The sequence below is a fragment of the Peromyscus maniculatus genome, chromosome X, assembly GCF_049852395.1.
Source record: "Peromyscus maniculatus bairdii isolate BWxNUB_F1_BW_parent chromosome X, HU_Pman_BW_mat_3.1, whole genome shotgun sequence".
In the NCBI taxonomy this organism is placed as follows: domain Eukaryota; kingdom Metazoa; phylum Chordata; class Mammalia; order Rodentia; family Cricetidae; genus Peromyscus; species Peromyscus maniculatus.
The window spans coordinates 28940170-28949967 of NC_134875.1; positions in this window are offsets into that span (position 1 = coordinate 28940170).

Sequence of the window (9798 nt, forward strand, 5' to 3'; positions counted from 1 at the left end):
TGGTTTTAATTTTCCTCTCTGTCCTTCTGGACCTATACATTCCAGCCATCTTGCACTCTGTTTCACTCCAGATAATGTCCCAATTCCTAACAGTTGAACGTTTACCTCCTGAAGAGGCCAAGCTGGATGCCAAAATTCTGGTGCAATTATGGTAATGTCCGCACCTGTGTCTACCAGACCAGACAACAAAACACCATTTATTTTTATCGTTAATTTTGGTCTCTGTTCATTAATAGAAGTTTGCCAAAAAATTTTCTTTATGTTTTCTCCTGAATTTTCTATTCTCTCTTTTTCATCATCCTGACCAGCATGATTTATTCCAATAGTCATTTGGTTATTTAATCGCTCAGAGCAGGGATTTCCTCTACAGCTGCAGGAAAGGTTTGAACTGGTTTTGCTATGGGGGCCTGCATGAGGCCCCTCTGGGAGTTTCCCGAAAACTGAGGCAAAGGATTACCCTGTCTGTCCTTTGTTGATCTACATTCGTTGGTCCAGTGTTTTCCCTTACCACACCTTCTGCATACTCCAGAAGGAAGGGGCATTCTGTTGCCATTGTTCCTTGAAGAAACATTGCTTCTAGGAATGACCTGTTTACAGTCCCTTTTAAAATGTCCTTGCTTTCCACACCCAAAACATCTAACACTCCTCAAACCTTTTGAAATTACTTCTCCTACCCACGTATCATCATGCTCATCAGCCTCAACATTAATTGTTTCTCTAATCCAATCTTCCAAAGGTGCAGATCTTGCCCTTAACGGCCTGATTATTCTTTTGCATGCTGCATTCGCATTCTCAAATGCCAAAGCTTCAATTATTGCCTTACTAGCTTCTGATCCTGAGACCATTCTGTTTACTGCTGAAGCCAGTCTTTCTAAAAAATCTGTGAAAGATTCTTTTGGGCCTTGCATAACCTTTGTAAATGACTCAGATTTTTTTCCTGGTTCCTCAACTCTGTCCCATGCATTCAAGGCTGCCGTTCGACATAAAATTACGGTTTGAACATCATATAAACATTGTGTTTGTATTGAAGCATATTGGCCTTCTCCAATAAGCTGATCCTGACAAACTTGTATTCCTTTATCCCTCCATTGTGTTTCTACGTTTCTAGCTTCCTCCTTAAACCAAGTCAGAAATTGAATTCTCTGGCTGGGTTCCAGAACAGCTTGTGCAAGGTCCCGCCAGTCCTGTGGTATAATCCTATTATATGTTGACCAAGAGTTTAACATTTGCTTTACATATGGGGAATGCATGCCATAAGATACTATTGCCTCCTTAAACCTTTTAAAATCCATCAGTTCAATTGGAGCCCAGATATTTTGTGTAGCCATTTGATCAGGCATCTGCTGTACGGTTACAGGATAAATTAAGGATGATTGTGTGAAAACAGGCTTTCTTTCTGTAACCTTATGATCCAAACTTGAACCAACTTCACTGTTAAAATTAACAGGTTTTTCTAAAGCTGTTATCCTGGCACTTAAATCGACTATCTTTTTAAATAGTAAAATGAGAATAAGCATGGTGATTAACTGCATAATTCCCATAATACTAATCTTTTCATATAGTTGTTCCATTGTCAGACTGCCTAAAATTTCAAACAAAACCCAATTTTCTTCCAATGTACACAGGAAACCCATTTTTTTAAATGTGGAAAAAATTTGTCTTTTAAATAGTTTCCTTTATGACTTACCAAATCTGCGTAGAACAGTAGAAATCCGAGTGAATTTCAAAACAGCCACCTAGAGTCCTAGGTGTAAATCCAGAGAGAGAGAGAGAGAGAGAGAGAGAGAGAGAGAGAGAGAGAGAGAGAGAGAGAGAGAAACAGAGAGACAGAGAGAAAGCAAAAGCGAAAGTGAAAGTGAAAGTGAAAGTGAAAGCGAAGGGGTAGCCGGCTAAAGCTTAAAGCCAGCCACTTGTTCCCTCTGAGCCGAGTCAAGGCTTGGCTTTACAGCCAGGGGCCCTGTTTAGCAGGGCAGGCCTGAGCTGTTTGTAGCACTGGCTTTAAGCAAGCAGCTCACAGTCCGGCCTGAGCCCAAGCAGACCTGGGCTGGGGCTAGGGAGCCGGCTGCTCCGGCTAGGGAGCCGGCCCCAAGCAGTTTTTAATGGATTCTTGTCACGTTGGGCGCCAGATGTAGATGTAACCAATCGTATTATTAAAATAAGAAACACAGAGCCAAGGTAAAAGAGAAAAGCCGAGAGGTCAGAGCTCAGAGATAAAATCTTACCTCCTGCAGTGCTCCTAGCTTCCCCGAGAGAGGGAGGTACTTCCTGTGTCTCTGTTTAAATAATCTTTCTGTTCTGCCTTCTCATTGGTTGTAAACCCAACCACATGACTGCCTCATCACTGCCTGTAAGTACCGCCCTCCAGGTCTTAAAGGCGTATGTCTCCAATACTGGCTGTATCCCTGAACACACAGAAATCTACCTAACTCTTCTAACCACCACGCTCTTACTATGGCTCTAATAGCTCTGACCCCAGGGCAACTTTATTTATTAACATAAAATTAAAATCGCATTTCAGTACAAATAAAATATCACCATAGAAAAGTATTTGAAATGTGTTTAATATATCAAAGAAATCACTATGAATCATTTTCTGTTCAGTTTAATAATGACTATTAGTGTCATTAATATTGAAAATTAATAGTAATACTAATAATTATTAGACCAAGATAACCAGCATTTCTAGCATTTTATTGTTTTTTTTCAAGACAGGGTTTGTCTGTGTAGCCCTGGATTCCCTGAAACTCACTCTGTAGAACAGATTGGCCTCAAACTCAGAACTCAGAGATCCTACCTCTGCCTCCCAAGTGCTGGGATTAAAGAAGTGTGCCACCACCGCTGGCTCATCTTATTGTTTTATCTATTGGGAAAACCCTCTGGTGTACTCAGACTTTCTTTGGACCATCAGTTCCCAAATAATGACATGGGGACTTCCTATTAATGATGAAAGATCAGCTTTAGATTAGGCTTGTTCCCAACCAGCTCTTAAAACTTAAATTAACCTTTTTATATTAATCTATGTTTTGTCACATGGCTCATTACCTCTTCTCCATACAGTAAGTCAAACTTTCTCCACATCTCGCTGGTGAATCTCTGCCTCTCTGATTTTTTCCTCCAAATTCCTCTCTCTACCAAGAAGTCCTGTCTAGCCTCTCCTGTCTAGCTATTGGCCATTCATCTCTTTATTAAACCAATCGAAAGGTGCCTTAGCAGAGACACATCTTCATAGTATACAAAAAGATTGTCTCACAACATTCTGGTATTTTATAGCTGATTCAGACAATTTTATGCATTGTTAATCTCAGGAAACTAAAAAAGATCATTTTTGAAGATATTCATGAGAACTTAATGATTTTAAGTGTGTAACCAATTTTACCATCACACAATCAAAATGTAGACTTTTTTTCATTCCTGAAAGCACTCTGCTATATTTGTCTTCATTAGAACTTCCATACAAACAATAGGTAGATGGAAAGTAAGATAAAATAGAAGTTCTTGTATATATTCCTGTGTATTCTCATTTGTGGTTATAAAAATCACAGCATAAAGAATAAATTACCAAATAAGTTGAACAAATGTATTACAGCTTAGAGATAAAAATACTTTTTTTGTGAAATGATTTCTTCTTATTTCATATATGTATACAATAGTCATGAAAGGGATTGCAATAGAAAGGAAAACTAAACTTGACCATAGTTGCATTTCTTAATTTTTCAGGTTCCATATTTAATTTACTCTGCAACATTGAGAAAATATTTATTTCATTCTATAATTATTTCCTCCTCCTTTTATATAAGATTTTATTTAGATCAGAAGGTAATCTCAATTGCCCATAGGAAGAGTGTAACAGGATAAATGCATTAGATCATTTCCCTGATGAATAAATGTTGTTAAATATTTCTTTAAGTGTTTCTTGGTCATTTGAATTCATCTTAATTCTGTTGAGAATTCTCTGTTTAGATCTGTATCTCATTTTTAGATCAGATTATTTGATTTGTTAATGATTAGTTTATTGAGTTCTTTATATATTTTGAGAATCAGCCCTCTGTCATTTGTGGGGTGGGTGAAAAGATTTTCCCATTCTGTAGGCTGATGTTTTGTCCTGTTTGTTATGATTTAGGTGTGCAGGAGGCTTTGGCAGGTAGAGCCAAAGTGTCTCATGGCAAATGAGAGACAGATATGCCATGCAGACAGCCCTCAGTGAAGTTTTATTTGGTGGGGGAAGAGGGGAGAGAGAAAGAGGGAAAGAGAGACATAAGGATGGAGAGAGACAGGGGAAAGAGAGAGAGAGAGAGAGAGAGAGAGAGAGAGAGAGAAATTTAGAGATGCCACCCCTCATCAAAGAAGCCCCTCTTTCTAGTAAATGAAGAATATCACAGAAAACCACAGCTAGATGCACTCCAGATATCAATGGATAGAATGGAGTCCAGCCCTAACAGATATATTTACATCACAGCTCCTGCATTTATGGCTCAGGGAGCATCACAGAAATAGTGCACAAAGAGTGTAAGTGTCAGAATAGCAGGAAGTCTGCTATGAAACAATCTCTCCTAGAAAGAAAGATGGCTGCATGAACAATATTGCCATATGTTAAATAGCTCTAATTCAATCATAATGAGAAGCATCCTGTATTGTGAATTATAACAATAAAATGAGCGAAGTTCAAAGAATGAAAATGCATTCTTTTGCACAGCTATGAGAAAACTCCTATAAATTGAGGAACCAGTTGCTGATATTTAAAAAACCTATGTGTTCACTCTGTGACCTACTAATTTCTTGAAACGATTTTATAAATTTGTTAACATATCTAAAAAGATGCATTTGTTGGAATAAAGTATTAAATATTTTACCAAGTTTAGAAATGTATGTCATAATGCATCAATACAATGGAATATTATGCAGTTAGATAACAGGTACTATATTCAAATGTGGAAATCGAGAATAAATATGTGTGTGTGTATATATATATGTATGTACATATATATATACATATATCTGTCTATCTCTTAATACCTATATATATATTACTTTATGCAAAAATGAAATCAAATGTAAATATATAAGTAAAAATTTCCCTTATACTTTAAAAGGAAACTCTTGAAGAATACCCAAAAATCTAATGATGAGGCTAATCATGAGAGTGAAAATGAGTAAGGATATAAGAAAAAAGCATAACACAATGCTTTACATAATTCTGTTTTCAACTATGCAAACTAATTACTCAAAGCAGTAAGATTTAAGGAATTTGAAAAACACATACAAATTTATTTTTTTCTTATTATGAAAATTTTTATTCATTTTACACATCAACCACAGATCCCGCTTTCATCTCTCCTCCCACTTTGCCCCAGCCTTCCTCTGCAACCTACCCTCAATCCCCTCCTCTGAAAAGGTAAAGCCTCCAATGGTGAGTCAGCAAAGCCTGGTACATTCAGTTGAAGAAGGTCCAAGACCCTCCTCCTGCATCAAGGCTGTGCAAAGTGTCCCACCATAGTTAATGGGCTCCAAAAAGCCAGCTCATGCACCAGGGATAGCTCCTGATCACACTGCCAGGGGTCCCCTAAACAGACCAAGCTACACAACTGTCTCCTGCATGCACAGAATTTAGTCTTGTCCCACGCAGGTTCCACAGCTGTTGGTCTAAAATTCGTGTGTTCCTTTGAGCTTTGTTCAGTTGTCTCTGTATATTTTCTCATCATGATCTTGATGCCCCTTGCTCATAGAATCCCTCTTCCCTCTCTTTGACTAGACTCCCAGTGCTCAGCTTGGTGCTTTGCTGTGGACCTCTGCATCTGCTTTCATCAGTTACTGGATGAAGGCTCTGTGATGACAGTTAGGGAATTCACCAATCTGATTACCAGGGTAGGCCAGTTCAGGTATCCTCTCTACTATTGCTAGTAGTCTAAACTGTGGTCATCCTTGGGGATTCCGGGGAACTTCCTTAGCACCCGGTTTTTCCCTATCCCCATGATGTCTCCCTCTATCATGGTATCTTTTTTATTGCTCTCCTACTTTGTCCCTGTTCCAGCTCAGCCATCCCATTCCCTTAGGTTCTCATCCAGCATCCCCTACTCTCTACTTCCCCCATTTCCCCCAAGTTTACTCAGGAGATCTCATCTACTTCCTATTCCCAAGGCTATCCATATGTCCCTCTTAGGGTCCTCCTTGGATAAACATGTATAAATTTATATTAGAATTTCAGTATATATGACTTGATTAATTTCTTTATTAAAAACTGACTCTTCCTAAACAATTCATATAACTATACAGAAAACAGTAGATAATTTAATTTAATAATAATTTAAAAGATTTTAATCTTTTCTTGTATTTTTAACTTATGTACAAATATTTATTATTTTATCTTAAAAGTTCCTAGAAATAAGATCATCAATAGTGAGAAGAGAATAATTTTTATTAAAAATAAAATTTTTCATACAATATATTCTAATTACAGTTTCGTCTCCTACAACTGCTCCCAGATCCTCCCTAACTCCCTACCCATTTACCATCATGCCCTTTCTTTTTCTCTCTCTTTAGAAAAGGAAACAGGCAAACAAAAATATGAACCAGAATTGAAACACACACACACACACACACACACACACACACACACACACACACACACACACACAGACTAAAAAGAAGGGAACCCCATAAAACACAAAATTGGAAACCATAATATACAAGCAAAAGAACAGTCTTCAAAAAATTCCCAAACAAAGCATTTATGAGGCAAAAAAAAATCTACAAAGATAAAGTTGAGTTAGTTTTGTGTTGGTCATCTATTGATGGTCATGGGGTCTAACATTATGTGTGTTTAATATACCCAGTAAGATCCCATTTGAGAAAACTTTTCCTTTGGAAAGCAAATGTTAATTGGAGACAGCTTCTAGGTTAGGGTTGGGAGCTCATGCCTACTTTCCCCTCTTAACACTGACACACCATATCACCTGAATCTGTATAAGCCATGTGTGTGCTGAAATAGTCTCTGTGAGTTTATATGTGCATTACTTCGGTTGATTCTGGAAGACAGTATTTCCTTGTTGTTATACATTCCCACTAGATCTTATAATCTTTCCACCTCCTCTTCTGCATAGCTCAGATTCCTGAGGAGTGTTTTTGTTTTGTTTGTTTGTTTGTTGATTTCTCAAGACAGGCTTTCTCTGTGTAGATTTGGTACCTGTCCTGGATCTTGTTCAGTAGATGAGACTGTCCTTGAATTCATAGAGATCTGCCTGGCTCTGCCTCCCCAAGTGCTGGGATTAAAGGCGTGTGCCACCACTGCCCACCTGAGGGGTGGGTTTTGATGAAGAGATCTCATTTAGTGCTAAATGCTCCAAAATCTCTTCCTCTCTGTGCTTTGTCTAGTTCTGAGTCAATGTATTAGTTCTCATCTACTGCAAGAGGAAGCTTCTCTAATGATAGCTTAGCTAGTCACTGATCTATGACTACAATAGCATGTCATTAGGAGTCATTTTATTGTTGTGCTCCTTTAGCAGAACAATACTATTTAATTTTTCTCTAAGGGCAAAAGGTCTGACCATTCTCAAGTTCTTGGCTACCTGAGCAGTGTAAGGCATGTGATCCATCCAATATGTGAGTAGTTACTCCCACATTCATGGCACTATTGCACCAGCATTATCATGCAAGCAGGTCACTATTGTAGATCACAGGGTTTACAGCTGGGATGGTGGTAAATTTTCTCCTCTGGTGGCATGCAGAGTAGCTTTGAGTACCATAAACACTAGTCAGCAGGGGTTAAGACTATGGTTAGACATCTACTAATAATCACAAATCATTTTAAATAGAGTTCAATCACTTGAGTTCTCAGTATCACCTTACCTTTGGAGAATATAACTGTGTCCTTTGGGGAGTAATCTTTCTGATTATACTGTTAATTGCACACTCAACAAAACAGAATTATAATAATAAAATATGGACCCAAGTTACAAGATAATGTTACTCTTTTTATGCAAAGTAGGAACTGCTGGTATTAAATTCAGTGTTCTATGTAAGTATTACAAAATTGTTTTATTATTTCTCTATCATTCTTTGATTACTCAGTGTGTCCTCATCTGTAGCAATACATTAGACCATCCACATATGCTCCTTGCCAGCAACTTATAGATTAAGATGAGCATATTTCAAATTTTTATCTAGGATGCTTTGTGGATAGACCCTTAAATCTCTTCTTCTTGAAAAACAGTCACTAGAAAACAACAGTTTTTTAATTGATTTTTCACAGCTTAAGAATTTAATTTATTTGCAGGCAAATGGATGGAGCTAGAAACTATCATCCTTAGTGAGGCAACCCAGACTCAGAAAGACAAATATGGTATGTACTCTTTCATAAAATGACTACTAGATGTAAATAAAGCAAAAGATAACCAAACTACAACCCACAACTCCAGAAAAGCTAGCTAACAAGGAGGACCCTAAGAGGGAAACATGGATCACCCTGTGAAGGAGAAATAGATGAGAGCTCCATGAGCAACCTGAGGGTGAGGGGGCAGGCAATGGAGGTTATGGGATGGGGGGTGAGAACATAAGGGAATGGGAAATTTGAGCTGGAACAGGGACAGAGTGGGAGAGGAAGGAAAGAGATACCATGATAGATGGAGATATCATGGGACTAGGGAGAAACAGGGTGCTAGGGAAGTTTCCAGGAATCCCAAAGGATGACCTCACCTTAGACTACTAACAAAAGTGGAGGGCAGGCCAGAACTGTCCTACTCCAGTAATCAGATTGGTGAATACCCTAAATGTCATCATAGAGCCTTCATCCAGTAACTGATGCAAGCAGATGTAGAGTTCCACAGCTGGGCACCAAGCCAAGCTCCAGGGTTCCAGTCAATGAGAGAGAGGAGGGATTCTATGAGCAAGGGACATCAAGATCATGATGGGGAAACATGCAGAGATGACCAGGCTAAACTAGTGGGAACTCATGAACTGTGGACCAATAGCCATGGAGCCGCCATGGGACTGGACCAGGCCCTCTGCGTAGGTGAGACAGTTGTTTCGCTTGAACTGTTTAGGAGGCCCCTGGCAGTGGGATCCGGATCTGTCCCTGGTGCATGAATGGGCTTTTTGGAGCCTGGTGCCTATGGTGGGACACCTTGTACAGCCTTGGTACAGAGGGGAGGGGCTTGGACCTTCCCCAACTGAATGTACCAGGCTTTGCTGATTCCCCATGTGAGGCCTTGCCTTGGAGGAGGTGGGAATGGGGGTGGGTTGGGGAGGAAGGTGGGGGCAGGACGAGGGAAAAGAAGGGGATCTGGAATTGGTATGTAAAATGAATAGAAAATTTCTTAATAATAAAAAAAATTTAATTTATATTAAAAAATTATTTTTCTTTGCAGTGACCATGTGAGATCTTTTGTGTTGTGGAATATTACTTTAAATAGGCAAAGATGTGTTATATTTGTTTATGTTGAAGAATAATACTGTAACTATGTAAAAGTGTGTTACATTTGTTTATGCTGAAATGATTTAATTATGTAAAGATGTATTGTTGTTTCACCTTGCCTGCCTAAGGCACCTGATTGATCTAATAAAATACTGAACAGCCAGTAGCTGGGTAGAGGGAATAAGTAGAAGGAGGAATCTAGGCTCAGAGAAGAGGAGAAGAGAAATAAGAGAATGAGGGAGAAAGAGAGGGACATGCCTGTGGCCAGAAGCTAGGTAGCCACCAGTCAGCCAGACAGGGATGAAACAGGAAAATAAGATATACATAATGAAAGAAAGTTAAAAAAGCCCCAAGGCAAAATGTAGATGAAGAGTTACAGGTTAATATAAATT